Below are 14,341 nucleotides of genomic sequence, written 5' to 3'. Positions count from 1 at the left end.
TTTTTAAAAAAAATTTTTAAAATGCTATCCGTTGTGATTCAAAGTTTTCTAAATTTCCCGGATATCTATAAAAGTGAAAGTATCTGTCTGTCTGTGTACATTTCCCTACACAATATCTCTGTCAATTTTCAGTCTACAGACTCGAAATTTGATATTCAGGGTACTGAGATTTGGGAAAATCTTTGTAATCGGTTTTTGGCCAGAAATTTGGCTATTAAGTGGTCAAAATTCAACGATTTGACCTTTGAGAACTCTACCAAACTCCTCCAACAATTTTGGGTGTAAATAATTAAAATTTTAGATATAGGTTCCTTGGACATGAATCTAACTTAATAACTTAATATGAGCCCAAAACAATAAATGTTAAGAGGTCATGATAGGAGTCAAAGTTTTACAAAATTTGACCTCTGCGGTCTCTATCAAATTACTGAGACAATTTCTGGTGTAAACATTTGAAATTTTACATAAAGGGTATTCGGAGATAGGGCCACCTTTTTAATCGGTTTAGGTGGAAAATTTGGGCTACCAATATATAAATCTATGTATGTTTGCATGTCTGCCTAAAACTTTTTACAAGATTAGTATCGTTTTGAAGTTCGGCCTTTTAGACGACAAATATGGAAAAATTGGCTAAAAACATTTATTTCTTCACCCTCAACTGGGCACTTTTCTACAGGGAGGGGTCGCTTTTTTCGCCAATATTTTCGAAAGTCATCCTGTCTTTTCGATTGTCTAGCCTTAATTTAAACCTATGTCATTTCCGGTTTGGCGGTGGTCGTAACAGCAAAGACGTCACGTTTTTTCCCCATTCTTTTCCTCCTTCGCGGTACGGGTTTGAGCCTGCCTTTCTACTACCACTTTTTTTTTTTTTTTTTGCTCAACGTACACCTCTAAACACCTAACGCTGGGCTGAAATGCTAGTTTATATATATTTTTAATCCAAATTATAAATATATAACAACTATATTTTATTATTACCTTTGGCTGAATAGAACTTGAACCTGACCATTTGGATTTAAAATTTTATGCAAAGGAACATCTGCTTTCTGAAACTACCAAAAATGAAACGGATTAATTTTTGCAAAGGATTGTTGCCAATTTGCTTTGAATATATTACCGGAAACTTTTGGTTTTTACCTACACCATATTATTTATACCATCACACTTTTTTCAAGGATTAATTATGTATTTGGATACAAATTATCATATCTTTTTTTTTTTTTTTTTTTTTTTGCTTTGAACAATCATTCCCTTTTTCTATGTCCCCTAAAGGCATTTCATCTTTAATATTTTCTCTGTATGCGCTATTTAGCAAAATAATTTCGAACAAATAGTAGTAATATTAGTATTAATATTAGCTAGTGTTTTTCCTCTGAAATGTACTTACATTGAAAATCCATGGTTAAGGATTATAATTTAAACATTAGTTCAGACAATAAATTTTTATTTTGAAAAGTGATAATTTTAAAATGAAATTTGAACATATAATCTCTAATTATATATCATTCAAACATGGTGGTGCTTGAATGTATGGTTAAGGGTTAGTTGTACTCATTTAGAACTGCTTTAAAGCTTCACCGCTCACTCATTTTGCAACCAAATTTGAAACAATTTTTACAGTTCATAGGTCACCTTCTCACTATATTTTGAAATAAAATTTTCAATTTTTGTTTATTAAATAAAAGTTATAATAAAATTATTGGTGTTCAAAAGTCTTTAAAATAAGTAAGGAACGTGAGACGATTTTTTTCTGATTGGCTGTTGGTTATAGCAACTTTTTCATCATTGACATTTTCATAAATGATAGCGGGAATGTCGCTTGCATGCTATTTTATTTTGGTTATATAGAGAGAGTTAACAAAAGTGATCTTTGTCAAGCTAGGGCTGATTATCTTTCACTTATGATGCTGCCTGTTAATTCTGTTTCTCTCTTTTTTTTTTGTCCCATTTTTCTGTTTATTTACTGAATCATGTCTTTTATTCGATTTTTTTTTTTTTTAATTATTTATTAAATTTAAGGAGTTGGTAATTTTTTTATGCAATGCGTATGATGATGAACACAAAAAAGAAAATATATCAAAGCAAAGCCTGAAAAACATAGATTACATAGAAAAATGCAAGCTTGAAAAGTAATATGGTTAAAATTAAACATAGCAGAGTAAAAGGACTAGTTGTTAACTGGGAAAGAAAAAGACGAGATATTCTAGTAAGAAATATAATAAATTTATAACTTAGAATATTGCAGCATTAAGAATTTATATATAATATTAAATTGAAATTTTTAAAAAATTCGTAATGCTGCAATATTTAAGTTATAAATTTATTATATTTTTTACTAGAATATCTTGTCTTTGTCTTTTCCAGTTTTAACAACTAGTCCTTTAACTCTTCTATGTTTAATCAACCATATTACTTTCATGCTCACATTTTCTATATAATATATATTATGGTCTTTGTGTAAACAAATAGACCTTAGTGTTTGGGCACTGTTGATCATTGTGTTGTATGTTGGGGGTATGTAACGGTTGTATAAGTGTGGGAGGTATATAACCGAGTCTATTTAATGTGTTAACATGTTTATTGAATGGCATCGTCTAGTAATGTATACCTACAGTACGTTGTCGGTGTAGGAGGTCCCTCTAATAAGTTTTCATTTTTTTTATGTGGACACTTTTATTAATAGTACACACATGAAAGTCTAGTTCTCTTCAAAGTAATCTCCTCTGGCTGCAATGCACTTGTTGTATCGTTCCAATAACTTCTTGAAGGCTCCATGGAAGTCCTCTTGTATGAATGTGTCAATGACCTTCCTCACACTCTTAAATTTCCTCAATCGTCTCATAACGATAGCCTCTAAGGTTTTCCTTGAGCTTAGGGGAATAACCAAAAGTCACAGGGAGCAAGGTCTGAACTATAGGGAGGGTGAGGAATTGTCTTGATGCTCATCTTCGTCAAATAATCTGTGATCTACTCTTAGCACTGTTGGAACAAACTGTGCGCAAATCTTCTGCATCTTCAGTTCCTTGCGAATAATTGTGTATACAGTTCCCACACTAACATCAAACTGTGCACTTATTGTCTCTATAGACCCACGATGATCCTTATCCATGAAATTCTTTATTTGGCCAATCAACTCTGGTGCTCTGACTTCTTTATTCCTCCCACACCTCTCATCATTCCTTACCGACTCCCTGCATCCTTGAATCTCACATGCCTCTCAAAAATATAATTGTTCATGTACGTGAGAGTGTTCAGTGTCTGTGATTGTCTAACTTCTCTATTATTCTCTAGTTGATGCGTGTATAGCGTTGTTTCATAGTCAGGAGTGTATATAAAGAGAATTTATTTAACGGATGTACATAAATGTCTATTTAAGAGTCTATTGCATCTGTAATGTCTATATTGGATGTGCAGGTACAGAAATGTTCATGTATGCGCATATATATATAACAGGGCAATAGCATATGAGACGGTTCTTTCACAACATTTTCAGTGGGGACACCAACAAAAGACACATACCTTTTCAAAGTTTTACAGTAGTCAATGGGAAAATATTGTAATCATTAGGAGTGGTAGAAGAGTAACTTATCTTGCTTTTGGTAACATTTATTTGTTATATATTTGATCTTTTTACCACTTTCTCGAATCTGTGGATTGTAAAGCAAACCTGAAACCTGTCAACTAGAAAGAATTCTGACTAGTTGTTTGAGATCCTTCTTTGACTCTGACCATTGATTCTGATTAATAGTAGCAATCACTGTATATAAATACTTTGAGCTGTTGAGCTTGCATCTAGATCAAGCAATGAAAGTGTCTATGACGTGGATTATCCTCACGATAAAAAGATTTGTCTTTGCTTGGCGTGTAGATTTATAATTGAAAGAAAGGCTGAAATAAGAGATTGGAACTAATCATCTTGGAGAAACAAAACGTCTAGTTATTGTTCTGTAATATGTAAATCTACCTCAGTAAGAAAATCGTGAACACACAAATTATATCTGTATTCTCATTGGTTGAAAAGAATGAAATCAAATCTTTATTCTCATTGGTTGAAAAGAATGAAATCAAATCTTTATTCTCATTGGTTGAAAAGAATGAAATCATATCTTTATTCTCATTGGTTGAAAAGAATGAAATCAAATCTTTATTCTTATTGGTTAAAAAGAACGAAATCAAATCTTTATTCTCATTGGTTGAAAAGAATGAGATCAAATCTGTATTCTCATTGGTTGAAAAGAATGAAATCATATCTTTATTCTCATTGGTTGAAAAGAATGAAATCATATCTTTATTCTCATTGGTTGAAAAGAATGAGATCAAATCTGTATTCTCATTGGTTGAAAAGAATGAGATCAAATCTGTATTCTCATTGGTTGAAAAGAATGAGATCAAATCTGTATTCTCATTGGTTGAAAAGAATGAGATCAAATCTGTATTCTCATTGGTTGAAAAGAATGAGATCAAATCTGTATTCTCATTGGTTGAAAAGAATGAGATCAAATCTGTATTCTCATTGGTTGAAAAGAATGAGATCAAATCTTTATTCTCATTGGTTGAAAAGAATGAGATCATATCTTTATTCTCATTGGTTGAAAAGAATGAAATCAAATCTGTATTCTCATTGGTTGAAAAGAATGAGATCAAATCTGTATTCTCATTGGTTGAAAAGAATGAGATCAAATCTGTATTCTCATTGGTTGAAAAGAATGAGATCAAATCTGTATTCTCATTGGTTGAAAAGAATGAGATCAAATCTGTATTCTCATTGGTTGAAAAGAATGAGATCAAATCTGTATTCTCATTGGTTGAAAAGAATGAGATCAAATCTGTATTCTCATTGGTTGAAAAGAATGAGATCAAATCTTTATTCTCATTGGTTGAAAAGAATGAGATCAAATCTTTATTCTCATTGGTTGAAAAGAATGAAATCTAATCTTTATTCTTATTGGTTAAAAAGAAGAAATCAAATCTTCATTCTCATTGGTTAAAAAACTGAAATTAAATCTTTATTCTCGATAATTAACTTAGAACAATTTTACTCTAACCTATGACGTTGACCACTAATTTGAATTAATATTATCAATTTCTGTATTAAAAAAATCATATTTACACCTTCCTCCTGCGATTCATGACTAAATTTCTCATTTTATATCTTCCATACCTTATGGTTGGATAAACAGAACAAAAAGACCAAATCCTTTCAAAATATTAAATCTCTTGTATCAGTTTGGTGCCAAAGTTCTTGCTGGTTTGTAAAACGAGCATTCTTAACCATTTTAAGTTACTTTATGCATATTTTTGCTACTGTAACTTCTCCCCATGATTAATTTATAACTTTTTTTTTTCTTTTTCAGATTTTTATAGCGTCACTCATATTTTTCATGCAATATTCGCACCCATGTTGATGTAAAAACAACCTTTTTTAGTCAACAAAAGGGGAGCCATCTTCCATAATGAAAATGCTTGTCTTCACTCAGAATTACTGACCAAAGATCTCCTGGCCCCATTCTGCATATTCAACCAACCTAGCTCCTTCAGATTATCATTGGTCCACCGACTTAGTCGGATTCGGACCTTAGAATTCATCCTTGTCTGTTGGTCTGTTCGTTCCCAGAATTCTCAACATCTACTCATTTACATTTTTCTGAAATTTTGCATGAAGTGACAACTATCCAAGGGAGGAAATGTAACATTCTTGGATTTTTGATAAAAGTTCTGGTTGCGCCACAAGGAGGTAAAAAAGGGTAAAAATGGCCCAAAATAGTAGTTTTGGGGACATAGAATCTTTTTCAACCATTAGGTTTTGCTGAAAATGCTCAAAAGCAAGACCACATGAATATACATCTGGAAACGTAATATTTGACCCTGGAAAAATTCTTGGGCTTGAGCCCCAGGGTGTTTTAGGGGTGAAAAACACACCTTTTGAGGCTAATTTTTATTTTTATCCTAAAATTCAAGGGATCAGTCGGAGGGGGGGGGCAGCCATATAGTTTTTGGCTTGTTTTGCAGATTACAAAACTATTTATTGGGCTCCCTCAGTCTTTGACAGACTATGGTTACCCATGAAGGGGTGCCTGCGCATGAAAGCCTTATTGGTAGGAGACCCGCAATCTCCAACCACACCTCTCCTGAGTCAACATTGTTAAATACCAGTGGCAAGTGAAGTGTACAGGCAAGGTATTTATAAGCTTGCTGACAGATTGAATTGTTATAGAGAGTAAAGGTTGTAATTGCTATGCATAGAATTTTCAAAACAGTTTTTCATTTTCAAGATGAAGTTTTAAATAGACAAAAGCTTTTGCACCAACCTTATAATTTGTTTTTTTTTCTTTATTGCACAGCAAGAACTGCAACTGATGCGACAATATGATGAATAGAAGCAGACTAAAACGACTTGGATGAATGTAGTATGTATAACAAGTTTTTTTTATCCATTTTGTTCTTCCATATTTTTTCTTTGTATAGCAAGTTTTTATTTATCAATTTTGTTCTTCCATAATTTTCTTTTTTTTTTTTTTTGTTTTTTTGCTTAGTCTATATATTTATAAAAGTGAGAATGTGTGCGAGGATACTTCTCAACCTATATACTCAACAAATTTTTGATCTGCAGACTTGAAATTTGGTATATAGGATATTCAGACATGTAGAAAACTTTTTAATCCATTTCCTACCAGAAAAAAAGGATGGCTAAGTTGGGGGTAGTCAAAATTGAAAAATTGGTACCTGGGAGTTATCAGTTTTATCTGTTTGCTAACTGTTTCACAAATGCGCATGTGTGAATAGTTTACCTTACAGATTACTTTTTAAGAATAAGTAGTCCTTTTAAGGATCGTGTCATGCTGGTCTAATGGTTATCGTACTTGAATCACTGTCTTCAGGTTTTGGTTTCAATCTATCAAATTCTTCTTCCATAATTTTTTTTTTTTTTTTGCTAGTATATCTATAAAAGTGAAAATGTGTGAGGACACTTCTCGACCTATACACTAAAAAAATTTTTGATCTGCAGACTTGAAATTTGGCATATGGGATATTCAGACATGTAGAAAACACATGTACCCATGTTAGAAAAGTTTTGATTTAATAAAAAATATCATTGCATCGAGCGTCCTCAAAGATGAAAAAAATGAACAAATCTCTTAGTAAAGGAGAGTTGTCTCCCTCTGTGCAGTGAACGATTGTAAAACAGCGCCAAATTAATATGGTAAAGTGATCCCCTACTTTATAATTTCTTCATATCTTGGAAACTAGTTGTTTCCTGGGATTTTTACTATTTTCGTTTTCAGCACCCTCGAAAACCTACAACAATGGTAATTTTAAAGGATTTTTCATGGGTGGAAAGATACTGCACCTTTACCAATACTTCAATCAGTCATTTGTTTTCCTAGTTTTGCATATGAATTACAAAATATCTGATATTTCCCCAAAACCTCTGTCCTTGATAGAGGGGAGACAAAAACTTGCTATGGTTTCAAATGACCTGAAATAACAACAAAGGGGAGACTTGATTCCAAATATTTCTCGAATGTAATATCTCTCCTCTTTGGTTTTCATGCATAAAGTCAATTTCACAGTGTTATAAGGATTACTTGATACTGGAGATATTTATAATCGTACCCTGTTTCCAAAAGAGGGGAAATATAATATATGAGAAATATTTGGAATCGAGTCTCCCTTTGTTGTTATTTAAGATCATTTGAAACCATAGCAGCAAGTTTTAGACTCCCCTTCATCAAGGCCAGAAGTTTTGGGAAAATATATTAGTGATGGAATGATTCTAATATTTTTACTGATTTCGATTCTTCATAAATCTCAATATTTAACTATAGAGTCAATATCCCACCCCACCCCTGATTACCATGAAAGCATACGCTAAATGTGTAGTTTCGCAAATGTAAAAATGCACTTGTGGAGAATGATCTATCGATTTTAATTTTATTGGTTGTTTAAAATCAATCTTTTCTACCATCAGCAGAAGATTTTGGTTTAAACAAATTCAAGTAAAAAAGACAATTAAAAGAATCGTTTTTGGCATCGGAAAATCAGCACACTTGTTTTCTGTTTCCAATACATCTTCCAAAAGTTTTAACTTAATCGTCGCAACACACACACATATATATATATATATCTCCATCTTCTCCGGCGCACGTTTACTTTTTGCGTTCAACCACATGCTGCCCTTTTTTTCTTTTTCTCTCCTTCTTCTTCCCATGACATCAGCATGTGTACACTTGCTTAATTTGCATATGTGCTAAGATTGCTGCTAATATTTTCGCTAGTCAGCTATCCTGCGGCTGCTGCTGATTTTCTCACATGCATTCATAGTGTTATCATAAGAGCTTCATTACATGTTTTATAAACGATGTCTAATAAATTAATATTCTTGAATATAGTGTTGTAATTTTGCATTGTTGTGCTTTCTTATGTGTGTGTGTGTGTGTGTGTGTGTATATATGTGTGTGTGTATATATATATATATATATATACTAGCAAAAGTACCCGTCGTTGACTGGATTCAAAAACAGCCTACAGAAAATGGACTCTTATTTATGAAAGTATGATAGGTTATAAAAAGGAAGGGTTGTAAATTTGGGTCGAATTTGGGGGTATCAAAACCAAAGCAAAATATGATGAAAGTAAAAATAAAATAGATAAACCCCATAATTTATTATACCATACCTGTTCACACTGAAACACTTATCACAATATTCTGTGGATCTATATTAAAGAACCTTGTTAAACTTCGTGACATATTTCCATTCTATGGAGGTCAGGCGCGAACGAACACCCCATAATTTTATTATACCATATTTCTCCAAACTGAAACATAATTATCAAAGTATACTTATGCAGATAGATATGAAAAGTCTTTATTAAAGTTTGTGCCTATTTCCATTTTATGGAGGCCAGCCGCGAACACAGACCCCACAATTTTATTATACCATCCCTGTTTAAGTTAAAACATACTTATCAAAGTATTCTTCTGTACATCTATATCAAAAACACTTGTAAGCGTTTTTTTTTTTTTTAATTTTTAAATTTTTTATTTCCATACTTTGTGGAGCAGGCGCGAACGCAGACCCCCCCAGATCAAACATACCCATTCCTGTGACCAGACAGACACACACACACACACACACACACACACACACACACACACACACACACACACACACACACACACACACACACACACATTCACTTTATATATATGCAATATTTTTTGTCAATAGTAAAATGTCTGATGTTGCTATATGTAGAAAACATATATTACACTTTGATCATAACCAGAAGGCCAAGGAATGATAAATGTTTTTTATAGCTAGACATACATACATACATACATATATATATATATATATATATCAGACTACCTGTGACCCATTGGGTCAGTATGTTATATTAGCTATGGAATTCATGTATGAGCATGAAACTTGTGACGTAAAGAAAATATGTTTTTTTTTTACATAACAGAAACATCTCCATGAAAATATATTAAAATGGAAAATCACAGATGGATCACTAAAACATGAATTTAAAAAAAATCTTCCCTATTCGTGTAAAGTTACCTATTTTTCCGAATAATCCCTCAAAAATCGAAAATTAAACATGATTTTCCTACAAATCGAACGTTGACGAAAGTCATTTAGCAGCAAAAACACACATGAACCTACCGATGAGAAATATAAGAATGAAAAACCCATATTGGAATCCTTCAACCAAGTTATAGAAACTTAAAATCTAAAAAAAATAATTAATAAAACCTGAAGCAAAAAAAAGAAAACCTAAATAAATTAAATAAAATAAAATAACACTAATATTGAAACAGATCAGTAAATGTGTCAACAAATTCACCGTTCTCACACAACTATTTTGTATCTAGGAATGTAAACAAAAAATAAAAAAAGAAGGAAGGAAGGAAAAGGGACGGATAGAGAGTAGAAGTAGTAGCAGTCTTGGCTTTACTACGATTGCTCTTATGTTTGTCAACGGGTTAAAGTTGTTTAGGTGTAAAAAAATAGCGACATTATAGTTGTAATAAAGAATAGTTGCAAAACACCTCCACTCTTTCCATGTTAAATAATAATTTCGAAATAATAACATTAATATTTTAGTGCGCAGGTCAAAATCTGCAAAAGAAGCGATTTGTGTTTATTTATTTACGTTGTTATGGGATAATGTTTATGCGCGCATGCGCAACCAGATGTCGTAAACCGGAAAGTGGGTTACATCACTTGTTACAAGGTCATTTGAGTTTTATAATTATATAGATATAGGGCAAAAGTGGCGAGCATGTTTTTGTATGTCCAGCAAAGGCTTTTTTTGGGGAGGGGGAGGGGAGGTTTTACTATATTTTAGAACGTTTTTATATACTTCCTAGATTATATCTACAATTTGCAAACAGAGATCGTCTATATCTTTTATTTTAGTGAAAATTCATGCTATTCTGTTCTGTCGCTTGTTTGTTCAGCTTTTTCGTATAAAAGCGAAACTAGTCGAAAGCAAAGGCGTCAGCAACCTTTCGTGGCAGAATGTCTTGAAAGCAATTAGCTTTGATCAATGTGGGAAAATCCTTCATATCTGACAATTGCTATTCATTTGGAGTTTCTCCTTTTTCGGGGGAGCTTGGTTTCCCCAACATCGTGAGGAAACAAATAAATGAAACAGCGGAAAGCTGAACTGTCTTTCAGCCAACATTAGTTTCTGCACATGCGTATTCACTTAGCATGTCAACTTTTTGATTGACATCGCTATATTTGAACGTAGTGTGTCACATTCTCTTTCGCTTTCTTTTCCGCCTTCGCGTCACCGCATCATTGGTTCAAGCCTGCCTGACTACTAACACTTTTTTTTCTTTTACACCTCCAAACACTCGGGCAACACTGGATACCCCCACTAGTCTATAATATAAATCTCACCTGTCTGTTTAAATGTATCTATGTATATGTGTCTGCCTAAAACTTTTGACAGATGGGTATCATTTTGAAGCTCAACCCTTCGGATGACAAATATCGAAAAATTGGCTAAAAACATTAATTACTTCCCCCTCAACTGAGCACTTTTCTACCGGTAGGGGTCGCTTTTTTCGTCGATATTTTTAAAAGTCATCCCCTCTTTTCGATTGACTGGCTTTAATTTAAACATTTGTCACTTCCTGTTTGGTGATGAACGCAATAGCAAAAACGTCACTTTTTTTTTTTTATGTTATTTTCCTCCTCTGCGATACTGGTTCGAGCCTGCCTGCCCAATAACATTTTTTTTTTCAACACGCAACTCACAACACCCGGGCAACAGCGGGCACCCAGGCTGGATTTTAAATAAAAAACAAAACTGATTTAATCAATTATCTTTTAATGAGAATGGGTAGTGTAGTATGGATTCTGTTCCCAGGTCCACCTCCTTTTTTGTTTTTTGCCCCCCCCGAAAAAAGGAGGGTGAACCTGTAAATTCACCCTTGTCCGTTTGTCTGTCCGTATTTTTCTCAATTGGAATTTTTTAAACTTTTGCACAAACATTAAACATAGTATGAGTAAAAAAAAAATAACAGAATGGATGTTCTGGGGAAAACTCTGATTGACCCCCCCCCTCCCCCGCCCTTAGGAGTGGCTTTCGGGTTAAAATGGCTAAAATTGACACTTTTGTGCTTATTAAAAAAAATTGATGCTTTGGGTTTTTATAAAACTTTCTGAAAAGTTGTAACTAACTGATTTTCTATATAATTTTATTTGTCTATCCTTCGCGATAACTCTTAGGTGTGCCCCAGGGGCTCTTCTAGAGCTAATAAAAAACACTCTATTTTGGAACTATTTTACTATATTTGTTTGAAATTTTCTATATGTCTATTTAGCAGTTTTGCATGGTGCTGAACTCAAATATCTTAAGACTTTGGGGGCATTAGAAATTAGTAACAAAATACAGTACAGTATGACGTTACTGAATTTTTTAGATGAGGATTGGTTATTTGTATTATTTGAGTTCATCGGACTACTGTTCTCATCTCAACTGTATGAAAATCACACTCAAGATGAGAACAGTAGTTCGATGAATCCAAATGGTACGTGCAGTACAGTATATAATACATGTGTATATAATCAAATAACATTATAAATAATACCTTAAAGCAGGGCAAATATCGTAACCAGGGACCAGAAAAACATTGTATTCCACATCGTAACCTTAAAAAACATATCCTAAGGCCACCATATCCCGGGCTTCTACTCTGTGTGTGTGTGTGTGTGTGTGTGTGTGTGTATATATATATATATATATATATATATATATATATAGTAAGTTATGAAAATATATATGGCAATTAAGCTACACAGAATATATCTATAAAAGTGAAAACGCCTGTCTCCGTCTGTGTACATTTCTCTACACAATAACTCTTTCAATTTTTAGTCTACATACTCGAAATTTGATATAGAGGGTTTGGAGATTTGGGAAAATCTTTGTAATCCGTTTCCGGCCAGAAATTTGGCTGTTAAGGGGTCAAAGTTCAACGATTTGACCTTTGAGAACTCTACCAAACTCCTCCGACAATTTTGGATGTAAATAATTAAAATTTTAGATATAGGTTCCTTGGACATGAATCTAACTTAATAACTTAATTTGAGCCCAAAACAATAAATGTTAAGGGGTCATGATAGGAGTCAAAGTTTTAAAAAATTTGACCTCTGCGGTCTCTACCAAATTACTCAGACAATTTCTGGTGTAAACATTTGAAATTTTACATAAAGGGTATTCAGAGATAGGGTAAGCTTTTTAATTAGTTTGGGTCGAAAATTTAAGTTACCAATATACGAGGGGTGTGCAATAAGTAATGCCCCTGACCCACTTTCCATAGCAGTAGAGCAACGAAACTTGGCACAGTTATTAGTCTTTCTCTACATAGGAACCACCCAGAGTTATGCAGCTCTGGAGACCATTTTTGTAGAACACCCCAGGTTGGTCCTCCAACCACGACGTGACTTCAGAAATCAAGGCTGCATCATCTGGGAAACGCTTTTCTTTACAAAAACAACTTCATGGCTGGGAAGAGGTGAAAGTCGGAGGGTGCAAGGTCAGGAGAGTAGGGAGGATGGGGGAGGATTTCATAATCATGTGCTTCTGATTTGGCGATATGAGAGTTGTAGACCGGAGCGTTTTCCTGCAGGAGAAGGGCACCTTTGCTGATCTTGCCCCGTCCCTTTATTTTGATAGCTTTCCTTAATTTCCTCAAAAGTGAAGCATAATAGGCTCCTGTAATTGTGGTACCCTTTACCAGGAAATCTGTCATCACTACTCTGTCCTGGTCCCAGAAGACTGTGAGCATGACCTTGCCAGCGGAGGGCTGCACCCTTGCCTTCTTTAGAGGTGGTGAGTCTGTGCTTCCACTGCATTGACTGGGCTTTGGTCTCTGGATCATAGTGATGGAGCCAGGTTTCATCCTGTGTAATCAGTCTTTTGAAAAACTTTGACTCATCTTCTTGGCACATCTCCAAATTCATCCTCGAGCACTATATGCCTTCTCACTTCTGGAATGGTGTGAGAAACCTGGGAATCCATCTGGCAGACACCTTATGCATATGCAAATGGTCATGAATCATAGTTTCCACAGACCCTGTACTAATCTTGACATCTTGGGCTATTTGGTGAATAGTAATGCACCAATCTTCCAAAATGGCAGTCTCAACTTGACAGACAGATGCCTCATCAATGACAGAAGGGGGGGGACCAGGTCTGGGAGCTGTTTACACAGACTTCTGGCCATGTTTGAATTCACGATGCCAGCGTTTTACAAGGTCATATGATGGGGCATTATCACCATAAGTTTCTTTCATTTCATCAAGTCTCCTGTGGTGTGCGTCCTTTCAAATACAAAAACCGGATCACTGCTCGACATTTAACAGGCTCCATTTCACACCTGACTTAGTTCAAACACCTGTAAAAGAGAAACCACAATTAGTTCAGAGCTGTAATTTGCCACATAACCCGTAGAGATATAAATCATTGCACATGCAAAATTTCAGCTAGATCAGACTAGTGACAGTGGGCATTACTTATTGCATGCCCCTCGTATAAATGTATGTATGTATGTTTGCATGTCTGTGTAAAACTTTTGATAGAGGCGACGGATTTTCACAAGATCAGTATCATTTTGAAGCTCGACCCTGCAGACGACAAATACCGAAAAAATTGGCCAAAAACATTAATTTCTTCACCTTCAACTGAGCACTTTTCTACAGGTAGGGGTCGCTTTTTTCGACAATATTTTCGAAAGTCATCCCCTCTTTTTGATTATCTAGCCTTAATTTAAACCTGGTGGTTGTAACAGCAAAGACGTCGCATTTTTTTCCCGTTC

General features: G+C 34.1%; 1 protein-coding gene across 19 annotated transcripts in view; it reads left to right on the top strand.

Annotated features, from left to right (window-relative positions):
* The window catches only part of LOC145269265 (kinesin-like protein unc-104), a 649,720-nt gene that overhangs the window by 76,233 nt on the left and 559,146 nt on the right, over positions 1 to 14,341 (top strand). For 15 of the 19 annotated variants that reach the window (XM_080124931.1, XM_080124926.1, XM_080124935.1 and 12 more), the window contains one exon: positions 6,342 to 6,407. The gene's annotated coding sequence lies outside the window, so the exon portion shown is untranslated. The remainder of the gene's footprint in view (positions 1 to 6,341; positions 6,408 to 14,341) is intronic. The other 4 variants (XM_080124920.1, XM_080124904.1, XM_080124897.1 and 1 more) reach the window with 1 other exon arrangement.

The sequence above is a fragment of the Euprymna scolopes genome, chromosome 45 (genome assembly GCF_053919585.1).
Source record: "Euprymna scolopes isolate OS-2025 chromosome 45, ASM5391958v1, whole genome shotgun sequence".
NCBI lineage: Eukaryota > Metazoa > Mollusca > Cephalopoda > Sepiida > Sepiolidae > Euprymna > Euprymna scolopes.
This window is presented reverse-complemented; position numbering and strand designations above follow the sequence as displayed.